This window comes from Lepidochelys kempii, chromosome 11 (genome assembly GCF_965140285.1).
Source record: "Lepidochelys kempii isolate rLepKem1 chromosome 11, rLepKem1.hap1, whole genome shotgun sequence".
Lineage (NCBI taxonomy): Eukaryota > Metazoa > Chordata > Testudines > Cheloniidae > Lepidochelys > Lepidochelys kempii.
The window spans coordinates 65884465-65902794 of NC_136390.1; the positions used below are offsets into that span (position 1 = coordinate 65884465).

The window sequence follows — 18330 nt, forward strand, 5'->3', positions numbered from 1 at the left end:
TCTTTATTTCAGGGATTCTCCACCTTTTTCTTTCTGAGGCCCCTGACAACATGCTATATAAACTCTATAGCCCACCAGTGCCACAACAGCTGTTTTTCTCCATATAAAAGCCAGGGCTGGCATTAAGGGGTAGGAAGCAGGGAAATTGCCCGGGGCCCCATGCCACCTCCGGCACTGTGAAGCAAAGTTGCTCAGGGTTTGGCTTCAGCCCTGGGTATTGGGGCTTGGGGCCCCGAGCTGCGGTCCTGTGTGGCTGGGCTTCAGCTTTCTGACCTGGGCCCTAGCGGGTCTAACACCAGCTATGCTTGGTGGACCCCCCTGAAATCTGCTCACGGGCCACCAGGGGGCTCTGGACCCCTGGTTGAGAACCACTGCTTTATTTAGTATTTTACATTTCAAATGCTTTAACTATTTTTTCCTTCTTTGTTGTATCTTTAATACAGAGTTTAAAGGATTTTTAATTGTGTGATTGCCATGACACTAAGCAGGCTGAGGTCTCTGTGTACCAAATCTCGAATCTTACTTTAAACTGTTTGATGTTGGACAGTGACCAGACTACATCAGCACCTTTAACTCTTTGGACCTATATATTTAATCTAAATTAACACAACAAGGCCAAGGGCCAGATTTTCGATTTTCAAAGGTATTTAGGTACCTAAATGCACCTAAATGTAGATAGACACCTAAGGGATTTTCAGAAGCACCTAACCAAGTTAGACACCTGTCATAAATATAAAGGGAAGGGTAAACACCTTTAAATCCCTCCTGGCCAGAGGAAAAACACTTTCACTTGTAAAGGGTTAAGAAGCTAGGATAACCTCGCTGGCACCTGACCAAAATGACCAATGAGGAGACAAGATACTTTCAAAGCTGGAGGGGGGCGGGGAAACAAGGGTTCTCTCTGTCTGTGTGTTGTTTTTGCCAGGAACAGAACAGGAATGGAGTCTTAGAACTTAGTAAGTAATCTAGCTAGATATGCCTTAGATTCTGTTTTGTTTAAATGGCTGATAAAATAAGTTGTGCTGAATGGGATATATATTCCTGTTTTTGTGTCTTTTTGTAACTTAAGGTTTAACCTAGAGGGATTCTCTGTGTTTTGATTCTGATTACCCTGTAAAGTATTTACCATCCTGATTTTACAGAGGTGATTCTTTTACTTTTTCTTTAATTAAAATTCTTCTTTTAAGAACCTGATTGCTTTTTCATTGTTCTTAAGATCCAAAGGTTTGGGTCTGTGTTCACCTATGCAAATTGGTGAGGATTTTTATCAAGCCTTCCCCAGGAAACGGGGTGCAGGGTTTGGGAGCATTTTGGGAGGAAAGACGTTTCCAAGTGGGCTCTTTCCCTGTTATATATTTGTTAGACGCTTAGTGGTGGCAGTAATAAAGTCCAAGAGCAAAAGGTAAAATAGTTTGTACCTTGGGGAAGTTTTAACCTAAGCTGGTAAAAATAAGCTTAGGGGTTTTTTCATGCAGGTCCCCACATCTTACCCTAGAGTTCAGAGTGGGGAAGGAACCTTGACAACACCTAACTCCCACAAGGGGGATTTTCAGAATGATGCTGGAAAATCCCAGTAGGTGTCTAAATAACCTTTGATGATCTGGCCGCTAGATCCCACTCACTTTCAGTGAGACTTAGGATCCTGAATTACTGAGGTGGTTTTGAAAGTTTTACCCATCCTCCCCATTTTACAGATGGGCAACTGACATACAGAGAGACACAATAATTGATGAAGATCACACGGGGAGTCTACAGCAGAGTTGGCAATTTGGACGCAGATCACCAGAATCCCAATCTAACCGCAAGATATAACCTCTCTCTCAAAGAAAAAGCAGGGAAAGAATAGGACAAAACATTTGATCAGTCACAAAATATTGCAATCTCAATAATGCCATTGTTTATGTCAGAATTTGAGGAATGACAGGACTGTGGATGTGTTATAGTCCATCGGACACTAATTCACTGTTAGACAAAAACAACAGACCATTTGTAGTGACAAGAAGACTCATCTGGGGCTCTTAGTCCACCAGAAGAGGGACTGACCTAGCCAGACCAAATCTATGGTTCAGTAAAGGTTAGTGAAGAAAGACCTCCATTCAGTAAATGGCTACTTGCTCAGGTAGCTGGCAGCAATGTGGTTCTACTGTATCAGCCTCATCTAAGGGAGAATGCCAAGTGACTTTAATTAAGCATTCTGTTTTTCATTTAGAATTCTGATGTCCACATAGGGTGTTTTATATAAAGAAATCATCTGTCATGTTGCTCATTCGTAGCCTCTCTCCTCTTTTTTTTAAATGAATTTAATTATTGTCGCCAGATATATTAAACTCAACTCTGATTTATGTACACAGCCTAAATTGAAAACTAATGCCAATGTTATATTAATGTTCAACACTGATCCCAATGTTAAGGCCATTTAGTAAGATGACGACATACCCAATGAAGAGAACAGTTGTGTAGGTACCGCTGGTGAGTAAAACTATGTCTGTGCCGGGGAGGGGGGTGTAACCAAATTGAGGACTAAGGGTGAGATCTGAAAGATACCTATGGGATTTAGGCACTCAAACCACATTGAGTTTCAATGGGAGTTGGGCACCTAAAGCCCAAATTCTAGCTAAAATGGTTTCTGGACCCAGCCACACAGGGCAGACAAGCCATGCTCGAAATGGTTTTAGCCTCAACCATGTAACTTGGCCACAAATTCAGCACAGACAGGGCCACTGTGTTCCAGTTCCCTCATGAAGGACGAGGAGAACAAAGATGTGAGCAGGAAGCATTCCCCTCTGCTCTGAGTAAAATCTACACACAGGCTATAAGGCAACACTGAACTTATTCTCCCTTTTCTGGTGTGTGGCTTTCTTGGTGAAATAATAATTTACAACTGAACATGTATATCAGCCTGGCTGCTCCTCGGGTTTCCCATGGCACCGCCTGGTTTCTGACCTTTGACCAGATGGTTTCTGTTCTTTGACTGGAGGGTCAGGCCCAATTCTTTTATAAACAGGTGGGAGTTAACAAGTTGCACCAGCCACCAAGAGTCTACAGAATGTATTTAAGCTGCTTTATGCATGGTTCTAATTCCTATCCTCGCCTCAGAAGAGCCCTGCACCCCAACAGAGGGCTGTAGATCCTGCCACCCTCTAACAAGAGGTTCAATCCCTCGTACCCATAAACCTGTTACAGAACCACAAACAGGGGTCCAATGTATTACTTATTAATTTCCCATAAAGGGCCTGATTATGACTCCCAAGAGCCTGAATCATGTTGGATAGGACAAGGAGATGCACCTCCTGCAGCATTCGTGCCCGGATGCAGGTAAGCTCCTGAACCCTGCTATGAATGCTGAGTGGGTTTTCACACATTGCAAAGAGGTAGCCAATGCTCCTTCAAATGTAGCCTTCCTCGTGCATGGGGTGGAGAGGCCTTCTGTGGAGCTCGTCAGACGGCACCTGCCCTCCTGAACCAAAGGAGCAGGAACAATCTTCCCATTCTAGAGCATTCTCACAAAAACAAGCTTAATTTAGTCCAGAGTGCTTAGATAAGCTCTACTTCTCTGAGCAGGTGAAGTGCGTGGCTCTTGGAGTGAATGTTTTTCGTGCGAATGCCCTACAAACTGGAAAAAAAAAAAAACCCCAAAAACTGAACAACAACAAAACTTGTTTCCTTGTCCTGGTGCTTCCAACTGTTTTTCAACTTAAAAGAAGGAATCCAATTATTCTTTAGAGTTATATTTTCCACCTAATTTTCCTAGCTCACTGCTATGGAAATAATTGTATGTACTTAAAAAGCTGTTTTTTTTCCTGGGCTGTGCATTTCTTTGAAAGCCAAAAATGAGTTCTGTGTGACAGCAGAGATACTACAGTGGATATTCTTTTTCCATTAATTTTATGATACCTGTAATAGCTAGAGCAAGAAACCATGCCTAGAGTGCATGTCTGATCTGCCTCGGGGAGAATCCAATTATAGACTGATATATTTTCAACACATTTTGTTCTCAAAACCTCCCAGTTAATATGTCCTTTTGGGCCGTGCTAAACTTTTAGCTTACAGCTGACTTGGCCATATGTAGACTACACAAAAACTTCAGGAGATAGATATACACACATACAAAACACATTTATTATAGATGGTGATGGTTGCCTGATACTTCCCAATATGAGAACCTGTTTTCAGTTGCTTTTAACTTTGCCAAACTAACCATTTGGGATGAAATTTTCCATGCCTCAGCTGAATTTTTTTCCAAGAATGAAATTAGGGGAAAAATCATTTCTTTTTGGCTGTTAAAGAAAAACCTGCAACCATTTTGTTGAGAAACTCTACTGTGATCATGGTTTGGATCAGGGAGTTGCTGGAGTGTCTGGGACATCCCTTTGGCCATCCCCATGGAAATTCTCCCAAATATGGCCAAGTTCTGAGCCTCCACATACATAAATAGATTAGTTAATTAAAAAATGCAGTTTGCACAGGCTCAGTAGAGACTTGTTAGAGTTTGGCAGCTGATTTGCATTGGCATGCTCAGATGAGGCTTTGGAGGATGAGCTAGACTTGCCCTGAAGTTGCTCTTTGCACTGCTGGGGACTGCCATGATGCCAGGCACAGGAACTGAAAGCAGAGAGATCCACTGTCTCCTGTACTCTCAATGTTCCCTGTGCTCACACCCAACCAACATGGAGGAGGAGGAGAAAGCACCTGATTTGAATGAGGGGTAAGAAATGGTGGGGAGATGGGGTGGCAAGAGCCACATGGTGGGGAGTGGCAGAGAGGGAGGGGATAGGGTGTAGGGGTATTGATAGGAGCAGAGGGGTGCAGGAGACAAAAAAGAAATGTGATTAGGAGATAAGGGCGGGTCAGAGATAAGATGAGGTCACAGGAGCAAAATGCTCTATTAAATACTAGAGAACACATAAGAACATGAGGACGGCCATACTGGGTCAGACCAATGGTCCATCTAGCCCAGTATCCTGTCTTCTAACAGAGACCAATGCCAGCTGCCCTCCGAAACCTGAAATCAAAACCAGGAGTTCTGAGTCTCTACATTCCTCTGCTGTCAGCAAATAGCTGTGAAACCCGCTGGCCAGAGATGCCTATGATTCCGCCCTAGTGGCTGGTCCACAGTGGATAACAACCTACTACTGTTACCAGCTACTCCATTAGCCTAAGTGGTAAAGGTCTGTGTGGTGGATCTAAAGGTCCAAATTCTACTAATGACCAAAGTTGATGAAATTAGTGGGCTTTTCTGACAACTCTGCCTTTAATCTCTGTGTTCTCCACCAAATAAATGCTGTGAAGATACATTCATCAGTGTTTGTGAAACACTCTGATATTATGGTGACAGCACCACGGAAATGCCCAGAAGGAAAATCATAATTTTTGTATGCAGTGCAGGGTTTGAATATGTGCAGTAAATAGGGCCTGGGGCCACATATGGACTGTGGAGGATAAAAAAAAATATCGAATAACTATCCATTCAGTAAATTAGGCTGGGGACCTGTGGAGAAAATCGTATGAGTTCATGTAAATTAAAGACTGTATCATTAGGCACCTGCACAGGGGTAACCGTAACTCTATCATTTCCTAACTTTTAAGTACTTGACTTTGCAACCTTAACATTCTTCTAATGTGGATTTTTAGAGGTGGTACATAGAAATATACAACTATATGCACACAGCCACATATATATGTGGGTGTGTGTATATGTATGTATATATTACAGCTATAAATATCACCTGAGTGATATTCCAATTCTTTGTACATGTGTGGACAGACAGATAAGTGTATCTCTGGATAAACCGATAGATAAGTATCTGTCTATACACACACAAATGCTATCAAGATAAATTGTGTACACAATTATACGGAGCTTTGGTGTCATCAGATTAACTCCTTCTGACTATGACAGGTTTCAGAGTAGCAGCCGTGTTAGTCTGTATTCGCAAAAAGAAAAGGAGTACTTGTGTCACCTTAGAGACTAACAAATTTATTTGAGCATAAGCTTTCATGAGCTACATCCGATGAAGTGAGCTGTAGCTCACGAAAGCTTATGCTCAGATAAATTTGTTAGTCTCTAAGGTGCCACAAGTACTCCTTTCCTTCTGCCTATGGCGACCCATATTAGCATGCTGCTAATATTAGTTACCTCAAGCATATTGTGATGATGCCAACGTTCTGTATGAAAGCGGCCTTGAAGACACACACTAGCCTCATAACAGCAATTTTAAAAAAAATCTCAGGTTGATCAATAAAAATCAAACTATCCAAACTTGCTCATGAGAGGAAAAGCTAGAAGCAAGTATCTGTCATGTACGCGGTAGAACACTGTAAAGAATACCAAGAGGCAAACACTGGAAGAATACAATTCAATTCGCTCGATTCCATCAGTATAATATTCAGAACTGGTGCCATGTGTAAATATCCCAGAGCTTTTAAAAACATTGAACGAGAGAACTATACATTGTATGTCGTCCTCAGAAAACAAGACGACAACCATTTTGCATTTCTATGATACTTTCCCTGGAGAGAGCTCGTAGCACATTATAAACAATCAGGACCTCATAATAGCTTGTCATGGAGTATGACAGCTCTTTAAGCGAGGTGGGTTTAGCCCCGACTCTGCCTAATTAGCTCTCTCCCAGGTGATGGGTTTGAGGCCAGGGATTTAGGTGGTAGCCTGAAGCTCATATAGTCCTCAGATCAAAGGCCAGCAAACAGCTCAGTTAGGGAGAGACTTGCAGGGAGAAGGAGGCTTCCCACAGGAGATCCAGGGTCTTAGGGAAGATGCTGAAGGGACAGTCTCTGCGCCAGCTATTTGGAAGGCCTTGCTGGCAAATAACTGCTTTGTTAGCAGAGAGCAAACCGCAATGTGGGAGAGGCAAATAAAAGTACCTGGTGTTATTGGACTGTTCTTGTTTTGAAAAACAAACCCATCCCTGAAGAAAGGAACTGGAATTCTGCTGCTATTGGGAGCTTTATATTTGATGCACTGGCCAGTGAGTAGGCCCCACTGTCTTACTGACCTCTGTCTGGTAACAGTTCAGTATTACTCCTATTTTACATGTTGGTTATCTGAGCAAAGACACCCCTCCCCCTTTTGGCCAGGTCCCCAGCTGGTGTAAATTTTAACTCCTCTGATTTCAGATGAGCTACAGCATTTCACCTATTTTGAGGATCTGGCCCAGAAAGAGGTTAAGTGATTTGCCCAAGGTCATCCAGGAAGTCTGTGGCAGAATGGGGAATGGAGCCTAGATCTTCAGAACCCCAGCACCATGTTTTAATGACAGGCCTGTTCCACAGAAGAAGGTACAGTAATTTTGGTGGGTGAGGTTGGGAATCCTATACAGCAGTCTGTGATATTTCATTCCCTTTGGGAGGAAAAAACAAAACAAAATATTTTTATTTTGTTCTAGACGCTCATTGCCAGTTCTCCTCTGCTTGTTTACGTATCACTTCCTTAGCACGGCTCCTTAATGCAAAATACGTTTAGAGGATTTTCAACTGAACGACAGCATGAGCAAACCTCCAGCTGTGCTAACCTTTAACAGCATTTCTGACAACCTGGCCAATGACCGCACAAAACAGCGGGCCCAGCTTATTTCTCACTGGAACGGCCAGAGTCAATATTTTGGCACAGAGAATACTGGCACCTTCATTTTGCATATATGAAAATATGCTTTTGACCTGTGCCTGTGGCGATTTCAGATCAGCGTAGCGACCACAGGTAGAACTGCATCCACCACAAATGTGAGTCAGGTGTTCCAGCTGGGAGTTCACAAATTGCCATTGATTGCACTACACAACAGCAGGACTAGTTAAATTAGACCTTCTCCTAAAAGTGTCACGCTACCGTGGCTTACATGCATCAGCTTTCCATATTATTGAGCCCAACTTTCAGACAATTATGTGAAAGACTAACTAGAATCAAACTTTAACAACAGTGAGACTCATGCTAACACGCGACCAAGTCCGTCAGCCCAGACACAGTGTAGAGGCTCACAGTTTCATATCCAGAGGTCATAGGTTCGATTCCCACAGACCACCCAACTAAGGATGGTGTTACAAATCATGGCCCCTATGGGGAGCTGAACTGTCAGGGATCTCTGAAGCTTAGGACAATAATCCAGATTTAATACACTGAAGTTAAGCAGTTTTACGTTCAATTTCAGCCCCCGCAATGATGCAGCAAGATGGAAATTTGACCTACTGTTATGCTCTGACCAGATCTCTGCGAGTTTCTGGGTTTCACTTTGATACAGCAAAATCTTGTGAAGGAAGTGAAACATTTTACAATTTTTTTTCCCCATGTAAAATTGTATGCATGACTGTTCTGAAAATTTCACAAACTTACTGGCAAAGGGTTTTCTTTCAGCTTGTGAAATAAACCATTATTTTCAGAAAAAAATTGAGAGAGAATTGCTTTTGGTTTTGACTGGTGAGAATTGCCTATGACTAATAGTAAAAACTTTCAAAACTACATTGTCCAAAACCATTAATCTTTGTCATCATTACAACAACAGGACAAAAAACAATCATAAGTGACCAGTTAATAAATATTTTCATAGTTTTAGTTGTAAACCACTTTCAGCAGCAGAGAGTTACTGCTTTGTTTGGTTGGTTCTTTAACGTAAGAAGAGAGATAGCAGTGTCTCAATGAAAAACATTCGTCTAGTTCTCAGTCCTTTTGAAGAGTCTTGGGATGTTACTTTGAAAAAGTCACATTCAGGTAATTTTCTCACACCACAGGAAAGCTTGACTTTATGACCGGATACTTAAAAGCTCTGTTTTTTCAATTCCACAATTAAGGTTATCGATTACATTACCAATATTAAAACTAAAAGAATGGTTGGGGGGTGGGGAATTGAATATACTTATTGCCTTAGCACAGTTGCTTCATGTCTTGCACCTGAGAAATCAAAACAGATTTCACAGTTTCACTTTTGTTTCTAGACAATTTCATTTTCAGGTTCTCATGCACTGTCACAAGAGCAGTGGTTCTCAAACTAGGGCCGCCGCTTGTTCAGGGAAAGCCCCTGGCGGGCCGGGCCGGTTTGTTTACCTGCTGCGTTCGCAGGTTCGGCCAATCGCGGCTCCCCCTGGCCACGGTTCGCCGCTCCAGGCCAATGGGGGCTGCGGGAAGCGGCACGGGCCGAGGGATGTGCTGACCACCGCTTCCCGCAGCCCCCATTGGCCTAGAGCAGCGAACCACGGCCAGTGGGAGCCGTGATCGGCTGAACCTGCGGACGCGGCAGGTAAACAAACCGGCCCGGCCCGCCAGGGGCTTTCCCTGAACAAGCGGCGGCCCTAGTTTGAGAACCACTGCCCAAGAGTGTCATATTTGAGTTGCAAACATTGCAGGGGAAGGTTTAAGTGTAAACAAATAATGGTTTTCAATGGAATTTTTTTAAAAAAAATCATGGAAATATTTTTTATGAAATATAAAAGTTCTAAAGTTTAAGCTATCTTTTTTTTTAACCAGTTCTAATATCGGTTTTATTTCACCATGAAGACAAGAAGCCAGAACCTCCCACCCACCCACTCAGTCTTTTCACATCAGCCTCACTCCTCCTACCATCTCTACTCCTCTCTTTCCTGTTTTCCGACCAGCTCTATCACTTGCACCATTCTTATAGCACCTATTTTGTCCCCAAATGTCTCCATCCAAGCCCTGACCTAGTCCAATCCCGCTTCACTTACAAAACAATGGCTTGAGGTGGAATAGCTACAGAATACAAATTTGCTAAGGGTTAAATTCTGCCTCTGGCTACATGTGTGGAACTCCTATTAAACTCAAATGGAGGGTAAAATTTGACCATGAGAAGTGTCAGCAATACCAGGGTATATTTTTAAGGTATTCCGGCTAAAGGTTGTCCTACACTTGTGTTGATATCACTCAATATCAAAGCATGGTATGCTTCTTTAACTGGTGCTGATTTAAAACAGATCTCATTTGCTGATGACTCAGGTTTCAGATAGATAAACAGGTGTTTCACTATAGCTCAGATGTTTCATGGCAGTGCATCGCTATTGTTCCATATCACAGTATGTAACTTTGCAAACTGATTAATGAACACCCTGGAAGAGGCTATTGACCACTAATACCACGCTTTTCAGAAGCAATTTGGTATCACATCTCCGTGATTTAAGTAATTACCTCTTTTTTCTTAAACATTTTGATCACGCTTACAATGCTCAGAGCTGAGATAACACTTGGGCCCTGGTCTATTTGGCCATTAGTTAATTCTGATTTGGCAATAAAAGTGTGTCTATCCAATTAAAACTTGGGTTTCTGCATTAAAGCAGAATGCTTTAGGATCCAATTTCAATCACCTTATAAGTAACTCAGAGATAAGAACCCCTAATTTCCCCCCATTGCTATATATAGCTTGCTTGTTATATCAAGTGTACTCCAATTTATTTAAAATACCAGTCTTTGGCGGCAAGCATTGTGAGTGATAGAAGTCCATGTAAGTTATTCTAGAATGCAGGTTTCTATTCCTGTTTGACCAGAAAAAGCAGTTTTGTTTCAAAGTGAGCTTTACATATCTGTCATTTTGTGCGTAAAGTGCATGTCCAAGCAATTTTAGAACCTAGAACTCTTACAAACCTTCACTTTTCAAACTTTTAGGTTTATATTAGGTAAAACAAAATCAGTATCAACAGTTCAATTTGTAAAATAGAAATTCTCCTGCAAATAATAACTGATTCCGGACTAATAGCAGCCTAGCTCCTTTCCCTGTAATTATTTCTGATTAGAACTATTACCATTTCATACACATTTATATTACCATGAACATTAGAGAACTTAGTTATCTCACAAAAAAGTTTTAGGAAGTTAGTTACCAAACCTCCTCACTGCTAGTAACTTGCCAATATAATTTAGTGATCTAGATTCACAGACAGCTCTGCATGTTCAATCCAGAGAAAAAGACAGTTTCATGGTAAAAGAAATTTGGTCTGAGACTTTTGAGATCTGGGTTCAGTTTCGGTTTTCTCTCTGTAAAATAGGGCTGAAGATGATACCACTTCCTTCCTCCCAAAAGTCAACTGCCTTGCCTATTTAGGTTGTAAATTCTTCAGGGGAGGGGCCCATATGTATAGTGCAAGTGGAGTTCTGATCTTAGCTGGGGCCTCTAGATGCTACCTAATACAAACAATAATCTAAGTAAATGCACCAAACAGCAACCCTGCAGGAAAATAGGTTCTTTTTTTACAGCTTGACCCTGTTCCCACTACAGTCAATGGTACAACTTCTATTTACTTCAGTGGTGCTGGCTTAGGCCTTAAGAAAACAATTGTTGTCAGACAGATTATGATCTCAGCTCCATTGCAGTATATCCTACTGACTCCAGTTATGTCTATGAAGATATAAGTAGAACATTACAAAAGTTATCAGAACCTCCTGCCTGTAATGGACTTACCAGTCCTATGTCTTACAATACAACAGTTTGACAGTCAACAGTCCACGTCTTTTGCTTATCAGTGTTAGACAATACAGTGAATATGTATATAAGCAGATGTTAATTCTTTTATTTGTATAGGTCAATCAATGTTATCTTTGATGGATCAGAGCTGCCAGGAATCAGCAACTAGACGAAGAAATATTGTCATCTGTCATTGAACATTGGGCAGATAAATCAGATCCACCTGCTCTGAAGAAGTATACCAAACTGTCAGTTTTGGGAAGAATTTAAAGGCAAAATAGATGATGAAACTGGCATTTCACCAAGTTCACATAGAGCTTATATTCCTTCCTATTCTTAAATTTCTATAAATAACATAGTGTGGCTCTCATATTCATACTTCTTACAAGCTTTGATTTTTTTTCACCGCAACAAAAATCTCTTTGTCCTTCCTTAATCTAACGTTGACCACCTTTTAAAAGTGGGGCACTTTTACAGTACAACACCAAGAATGACAAATATAGCATTGGTCCTTCAGCTCCCTTTGTCCTCGAGTATTTTCTGCATTGTTGCTGATTTGTGAGTCACTGAGTTGAGGAATATTCTAGCGCTAGTATTCAGCCATATCAATCTGTTATCATGAAAAACCCGTAATGTAATAACTCATCACCAAAGGGGCAGTTCAGTCACACAGAATCATGCTTCAAAAATTGCTTAGCTGGCACATACATACATTTTCACAGCCTGCTTGGTTGGCTTAAATATCAAGACATTTCTTCTTCAAGCTTTCATCAAATCCTGATTGGCTGACGGTTAACCTTGAACCAACAGTGGCTTGTTTGGAAGTTATTATGTTTAAGTCGATGAAAATAATACCTTGTATTATTAACAGAGAGCCCATAAAACCTTCATTTACTGTCAATGCAGCAGCAATCTGACATATACATTACCCTTTAGAAATTGAAACATCACTGTGTCTACTTTGTATTGTTAATGTGAGCTGGAGGCATGCAGAGAAAATTCCTAAATAATAGGAAGTTCTTAAATATAGGCTTTCAGTTTCTTATTGTGATGTGTTGGCATTAATTGTCCAGTTCTTGGTGCCAAAGTTGACTTTAAAGTTGGCTGTTCTTTGTCAATTTCCGCTCACAATGAGTAATTATGTCTCCTGTTTTACTATTTTTTGGCATAATTCACTTCTGTAATTTTAGTTGCATTTTAACATGTCCGGAAAAATATACACAAAATCCCAACACTCCCTATCATGCATTACTTGCTGGACTAAGGGCCATGTAACGGTGTAACTGCCTTGTTCTGCATTTGTGGATGTACAAGCCTATCAGTTGACACCTGGTTGATCTAACAGTAAGATTGTCCCCAGCACTTCTTTCTTCACAGGAAGGTCGAGTAGAGACCTTAAGTGTGATTAGGTCATCCAACTCAAAATTCAGATGCAGATGGAAGCCACTGAAATCCTAGGAAAATCTGAGTCTGGATCAGAACTTTCTGAATCCAGACCATCTCTGATATATAGCAACCATCTTCAGCAAAATGCTGGGAACTAGAAGGGTCAAGGTCCTTTTGTACAGTGCCTAGCACAATGGGGTCCTGATCCATGATTACGGCTCCTAGGTGTGTGGTAATATAAATAATAAAATAAATAATAACAATTAATAATAATATTTTTAAATGTTCAGCTCCAGGAGGGGAGCAACTGGGAAAATAAAAGTTTCAACAGCTTCAGTTTATGTCTCCCGAATTTGAGTAGGATGTGTCTGTTCATGTTATGTTACCTTTACTTTTCTTTTCCACCTTACCATTCTTGGTCTTTTTGGGGCAGAGACTGTCTCTTACTGTGTGTTTAGACAGCAGCTAGCACAATGGGGCCTTGATCCTGGTCAGGGCCTCTGGGTACTACTGCAACACAAATAAATAAATAATGCTGACTGCCTTTACAATCTTCCAGGAGAGCAGGAAAGGAACATTAGACTGAATACCTAAAACACAACCATGTGTGCGGCTCTCCCTTAAAAACCAGTGGCAGCCTTGTCAGACTTCTGGGGTGAAATCCTGGCCCCACTGAAGTCAATAGCAAAACTCCCACTGATTTCATGGGGCCAGGACTTCCCCTCTGGTATTATTTTAACTTTCATCATCTGTAGGAAGCAAGGTCTCTTTCGCTGTGTTTTCCCATTAGACCATTATGCCAAAGGATTGTAACCAACCAGCCTAGCCTGCTCTGTCTGTGCTTATACGTTATCCTCTGACAGTAAAAAGGCAGGCTATTTCCTCAAGAACCTTACAAAAATAATTCTATGGAAGAAAAGATTACTGGGGTAAGTAAATATTTAAAGAGGAAATTACCGGTGAAGGCAGAAATAAAAGGGAACATGGCCTTGAAACAGTTCTCGTTAAATGTCTAAAAGCAGTTAACCTTCAGCAGGGCTCAGACTTCCAGCTTCTGTGGCGGCTGTCACTCTAGGGGGCTTGTGCATGGCGTGTGTATAGCTTTCAAGGACAGCTTGATTTCTGGCACCTCTGGATAAGTTGGAAATTGTAATTGCAGTCACAGCGAGTTTCTGTGCCTGGAAGTGACAGGCAAACAGGTTCCTCTTCAAAGTGGTTACACTTAAAGTATGTGTAAAGTGGGAGGGCAAGAGGGACGGCACAAAAGGGGATCTGCAATCAAGAGCTTGGGTTTTTTCTTCCTTCTAATAACTTAGCATCACAGGGTGAACACAACAGTGTTTGGAGGTTGTCGGAAGCATAGTCGTGCTGGGCAGACTGCTGTGGTGTTGCTTCTCATTAGTAGGCACTCTTTTGGGGACCACTAAAGCCAATTTAAAAGAAAGATGCATGTATAGAAGGTGGAAGAGAAAGACAAAGGAAAATGGCAAACCATTATGGAAACTCCTAATCTATTCATTAAGCTGCCCTTTAAAATGGGACTCAGTATTCAATGCTGCTGCATTTCGTGTGCAAGAAAAGCGTTAGCTGTACGTGAGGCAGGCAGCAAACTGCACTACAAAGTGGGACATCCAATTACAGTAATGTCACAATGCTTTTCCAGATGGGCAGGGACTGGCAGAGTGGCTGAGGTGATGCTTTCAACATTTACCAAGAAGACGAGCTAGTTTCCTGAGGCAAATTTAGAAATGTGCTGCGATCTTTGCCCAGGATCCAGGAATGGTGTTGGGAACAAATCATGATTCAGAAGGATGCAACAGAGACACCATTTCTTTCCACTACCAGCTATGTAGTAATACAGGCTATGATCCTTCAAGGATGTTGATATGAGAGGACCAGGGGCCTCATCAGTGAGGGTCCCTGTGAGCACATGGGGCTGCCCATATGGAGCTCCTTAAAGGTTTAGGACGATAGAATGGTTGGCAAGGGACAGTGCTGAGAATCCAAACTCTTAAACCTGCTTCACAATCCAGCGCAAATACCGAAAAAAGCAGAAAGGCTCTATCTGCATCTCCGAAGTGCTTGTCACACTGTTATCTAGCCACTCTGGAAGGAGCACAGAAAATGGTGTGATTTGTCCAGAAAGGCCACGCAATCCTCTTGCATGGAATAATAGTTGAAGTCTGAGAGCTTCTCTCACTGTAGGCTTTTGAATGCCACTTTATTTCACCATCTCTATTTCGGCAGGTGATTATTCACTTCAGACTTGTGAAGCGAATACCCGTTCAGCAATGAACAGTGCACATTCACAGCATGCCTTACAAAACAGAGCAGTTTGCCTTTGCCATAAAAGGTGCCTACGTTTTCAGAGAAACCTCTTCTCTTTCATTTTGCAGTTAAAGCAGCAGATTGGCAGCCTTATTAATATCGTTCTTTAGGCTGGACAAACCTTCATCTTTCTTCTCGCATTATCATCAACACCCCCCCCCGCACCACCACAACCCCTCACCCTTATGCAGCTTTAATGTATTTGCCACATACTTGGTAGACGTGGTAGTTGCTAAATCACTGGATAATTTTATTTACTATCTTTACATATCGCTTAACATATCTCCTGGTCACTGCTGGCCGGCCATTCCTAGGGATCACAGGGAAAAACAATAAGTCTGGCTGAAGTCAAGAAGCTCCCTAGATCTTAATTATAAAGTCATAAAACAGACTCCCTTTGCAGTTCTCTTACCATGAAACAAATGAGGATGGAAAATGAATTTCCAATCATAAATCCCAAACCCTTCAGTTTAATTTTTCCCAAGTTAACTTGTTCATGTAGCTAAGCAGCACTTTGCCTTCTATTATTAGCTTCTAGCCCAATATCAGCTGACCAGCATCAGTCAAACTGTCTTCATCTCAATGAGCTTGGGGACTCCCAAGAATCTCTGTGTATGCAGACTTCAGCTTGCAGCTTCTAATTATTTCCTAACAGATAATGGAATGCTTAAGTTCAGCGAGGTTAGATTAAACTTGTAAATGGATCAACCCGCTGGATAAAATCATAGCTCGCGAGATCACCTCCCGGAAACACCGAGTTTATTGTTGATGAGATCAAGGGTCCACTTGATTGCCTGTTTCACTGTGACAAACTATTATAATATTTTTAGCATCACAGAAGGTCTATTATGCTTTCTAATTGCAGCATAACTTGGGAGCCCATAATAACCCTAGTTTTACTTATCTCTTTGCCTTGATGTAAAGCCACCTGATTGGGCCAAAGGCTGTACATGGCTTGTTAGGAATTCATGAGGGCATCAAATTAATTTGAGGTGGGGGAAGCAGTTTGCGCAGCCTGGAAATTATAGACTGCTGCTTAAATGTTGTTGACCCAGCCAGCAGGGGGAGTCCTCCCCTGCCTACCCTCGATAACTGTCCTCTCCTCCTGCATATCCGTACCCAGGACCCTTATGTTCTCTTACTGCTGCCAACTTTTGGCTAATGGGGGGAGTTCGGTTCCCTCCTGTTGCCTCCTGGGCCTTCAGGATACATCAGCTACTTTCCCCCAACTTCTCCTTTCAGACAAACCAGCTGCAAGAGACATTGCTCCATCAATTCCAGTGGTGATCTGCTGCAGATGAAATGTGGTCTTCCAACCAGAGAGAAGGAACAATACCATGTGACTCAGGCAAGTAATCATATGCTGTGAATAGCTGAAATGAACCACAGACTTCACTACCTTCACAACTAAGTGCAGAACTCCTCAACCTAGTCTTCCCACAACAGTAGCAACTACCTCCACTAAGGAGAGAAATATGGAAGTTCACACATAGATTTAATTCCCACAGCCTCCTGTTGAGGAGGGAGATGTATAGGCCACTTAATGGAATTTTCAATGCTTTATTCAGCATTGGAAGATGCTTTCGACTACGGTGCTAGGTGGAAGAAACAGATGGAAAGAACTGTACCAGGAATGTGTAAAGAAAACAAGGAAAATACTATCTTCTGTGCTTCTTTGAAAAAATATTCCAAATTAGGGATGTAGTTTGGTAAGACACTCAGTATTGCCTGACAGGAGGAGCGGGTTGTCTATGCCACGTGCTAACATGATGCATTTATACCATTATAGGCATTATGGATCCATTAGCAGGTGTTCAAGGGTGCTGAAATGACAGCCTAGTTGCCAAATTGCCATGCCTTATTCTCTTTTAGTGCAACATTTAGCAGAATCTCAACTGCTCATAAAGCATTCTCTGACTTGCTTTCTGTCGACATTAAAAGTTTTAACAAGAACCAATGGGCCCTACTGCTAATCTCTCGGTCTTGTATGGGATGCTGGATCTTTTCTGTACATCATTCATGCCACTCAAATGGTTAGATAACCTAAGACATACCATTGTGTACATGAATCGAAATGGATTTTATGATGGGTTCTTCTCATTACATACACTCTCAGACAGCAATGCTAAACTTATCAGTTTTAAGTGCAAGGTATAAGGACACATATCACGATGTATGAAATAATTCCTCACAAGAGGCACAGTTATACTGCATGCTTGCAGAAGATTGAAGGCTAAGTGCTTTTAACTAACCAAGCCGTTGGGAATGTCTGTAAAAATGCTTTTCCAGAACAACATAATTGCTTTGACTTAAAGTTTTGTCATGTTATTGGGGTGCAACAGTTTGACAACATTGTTATGCCAATAAAAAGCTCAGTGTAGACAGAGTTATACTGGTATAAAGATGCTTTATATCACTATAGCTTATTTTGCTCCATCAAACTGGAATAAGATCAACTGACATAAGCACTTTTATATTGGCTCAACTGAATCTACACTAACAATAATAATAAACCTAGCTGTTATATATAGTTTTTATCAGTATCTCAAAGTACTAGGCTGGCCTGATGAAAGTGGCAAAACTTTTAAGTGTAGGCAAGACCTAACTCTCTTATATAAATACATTTTTAAAAAAAAGCAACAAGTGAGTTCAGGATTGGGTTCCTGTTTATTTCAAAACACAGAAGATGTAGGGGGAAAAAAATCTCTGCCAACAGATCACAATAAAATGGGCACTGGTAGTCTCTTCTAAAGAATGAGATTGACTCTTCTGCCACCAATAATTATCGCTAGTTATAGAAAGTCCTCAGGGATACATGTGGTCTTTGTGACCCCAGGATTATAGCAGCATCTACTGAAGGGTGTCATGTTAAGCTAATGCTCTCTCCATCGTGCTGTCCCTTGTCACTCTAATGACTCCAACAGAGCTACAGCTGGCAATCTGGGCCAGAGTTTTCAGATGTGTTAGAACTAAGATGACTCATCTTTAAATTTTCTCCACTTTGTGACCACTGGGAGATGCGGGGGGAGAAACCGGCTTCTAAGGGACCGTAATTTGAAGTGGGACTGAGCCTAACATGACTGCTTTTGATACATGCTACTGTTATAACTTTCTAGAAGGGTAAGGAGACAGCCCTTATTTCTGAGCAATGTATCGAATGTTATGACGTATACACTGAAGGCAGTGGTCCGGTGAATAAAGC

General features: G+C 41.6%; 1 protein-coding gene and 1 long non-coding RNA gene across 7 annotated transcripts in view; one reads left to right on the plus strand and one right to left on the minus strand.

Moving 5' to 3' along the window:
* ERBB4 (erb-b2 receptor tyrosine kinase 4) overlaps positions 1 to 18330 on the minus strand; it is a 974133-nt gene that overhangs the window by 144284 nt on the left and 811519 nt on the right. The gene's annotated exons all lie outside the window — the stretch shown is intronic.
* On the plus strand, positions 910 to 13093 carry LOC140895327 (uncharacterized). Its single transcript, XR_012154169.1, has 4 exons — positions 910 to 956; positions 3231 to 3315; positions 7135 to 7296; positions 11532 to 13093. It is a non-coding gene; the product is annotated as an uncharacterized LOC140895327 (long non-coding RNA).